This window comes from Durio zibethinus, chromosome 23 (genome assembly GCF_047325235.1).
Source record: "Durio zibethinus cultivar Kanyao isolate XHJ-2024 chromosome 23, ASM4732523v1, whole genome shotgun sequence".
Lineage (NCBI taxonomy): Eukaryota > Viridiplantae > Streptophyta > Magnoliopsida > Malvales > Malvaceae > Durio > Durio zibethinus.
In genome coordinates, this window is record NC_143184.1 from 9754512 (window position 1) to 9756894 (window position 2383).

Consider the following 2383-nt stretch of genomic DNA (forward strand, 5'->3'; position numbering starts at 1 on the left):
GTAACGGTAACAATATCACCTTTTTCTTACACAACTACCATTCTACTTTTTTATAGTATTTCTGTCAACTTGATTCCCATATATTTATACATTAAAACGGTCAATCAACTGTGTACAAAGTTCTTTTGCAACGGACAAACGAGTAAAACCAAAGGGGCTTGTGTTGGGTGGCAGGTCATATGTAGACCCAAGTTGGAATATATTAGCGTCTGGAATCAAGCCTGTATACTTAGATTCTTATGGTCTATTTTCCCGCAAAAAGGGTTTTTGTAGATTGCATAGGTGAAAAGGTATATGCTAAAAGGTAGAAGTATATGGGAAATACCCGTTACTCCGAGCCACAGCTAGGGAATTAAAAAGCTACTTCAAATGAGAAGATTAGCTTCTAAATTCTTAACGTAGACAAAGAATGAAGTGATTTGGCACAATAAGGAACCCAGCAACTCTATTGCAAGTGTTTTTGATGAATTAAGGGTAAGACAAGTATGACTACAAATATAATACACAATTTTCTTCTCTGCTGGTTTTAACTATCTGAAAGTCATTGTAACGGTAACAATATCACCTTTTTCTTACACAACTACCATTCTACTTTTTTATAGTATTTCTGTCAACTTGATTCCCATATAATTTATACATTAAAAGGGTCAATCAACTTTGTACAAAGTTCTTTTGCAACGGAAAAACGAGTAAAACCAAAGTGGCTTGTGTTAGCTGGCAGGTCATATGTAGACCCAAGTTGGAATATATTAGCGTCTGGAATCAAGCCTGTATACTTAGATTCTTATGGTCTATTTTCCCGCAAAAAGGGTTTTTGTAGATTGCATAGGTGAAAAGGTATATGCTAAAAGGTAGAAGCATATGGGAAATATCCGTTACTCCGAGCCACAGCTAGGGAATTAAAAAGCTACTTCAAATGAGAAGATTAGCTTCTAAATTCTTAAAGTAGACAAAGAATGAAGTGATTTGGCACAATAAGGAACCGAGCTACTCTATTGCAAGTGTCTATGATGAATTAAGGGTAAGACAATGAAACGTCTGTTGGCACAGGCTTATTTGTTGCAAAATGCTTGTAAACATTTAATTTTGTTTGAATAAATTATAATGAATCTCGAACTTCATTTGCAATTTGGATATGTCCAATAAGTTTAATTATTATATAGTTTTATTAATTAATCATTAAATAAAGTTTAAAAAAAAAAAAAGAGAAAGGAGAAAAGAAAAAAATGGTTAAAGCTTGGTCGGCCTCAACCTCCTTACTTTTGCGTTTCCCCATATGTTCCTGATTTTATGCCACGATTCTTGGATCTGGTTTTTCATTTTTCTTTTACCTAATTTCCTTATAAAGGGAGGCCAATTTTTAGACAGGAGGGGACCAATTAACAAGAAATCCATTCCTGGTTTTATGCCATGATTCTCGGATCTGGTTTTTCATTTTTCTTTTAACTAATTTTCTATGAGACCAATTTTTAGAGAAGAGGGCGAGCAATTAACAAGAAATCCATACTGCCGGCGCTCTGACTACCAGATTCGAACCACCCAAATCCCCCACATCTCTATCAACCCGCAAAACCACCACACTTCCTCACCATTGCCAGTACAATAAACTTGCCCCTCAGCCCCGAACCACACCTTGACAGCCCCCAACCATCAGAAATAAACAACCGAAATCCTCTTTCATCGGGGCTTTGCTTACGCTTTGGTTGGCGATCACTGAGCTTTTCTGGTTTGTGATTTGAAGTCTCAGCCTCTGCCTACTTGTTAGCACCCAAATCCTTCATATTTCAAGGACAAATCAAATTAAATCCCCTACCAAAAAAAAAAAAAAAACAGGAAAAAACAAAAAAACCCAGAAAAGGAAAATTTCTAAATCAGAAAAAGTTTCCTTATCAGATCTGATCAGTAAAAGTAATAAGTTGATAGTGATCACATTAAACCAGCATAACCAAAATGAAAATTTATAATAATTGGAAAATCAACTCTACCAAAAATAGTACTATATCCTAAAAACAAAATTCGGTAATAAAAAGATCTCAAGAAAAATTCAAACTAATCATTTCGCTGAAAAAGAAAATTTCAAACCACAGAGTACTGACTGTTGCATCAAAGAGGAAGAAGCAAGAAAATTGAAGCAAACGACGAAATACAAATGATGGTAGAAAAAAAATAAAAAACACAGCAATGAATCAAATTTGCGAAAGAAAATAAGCCTCCATTAATCTTTGAAAGGAGAAGGAGAGAAAATGAAATAAGTGCTCACTGGTGCAGTCGCTGGAGAAAGAGTGAAAAACACCCGCTTAGAGTCAGAACTTTCCTTCTAAATTTTTACTTCACAATTTGTTTATAATTCGAAGACTGAAAATTTTGAGTTTGTAACTCGAGT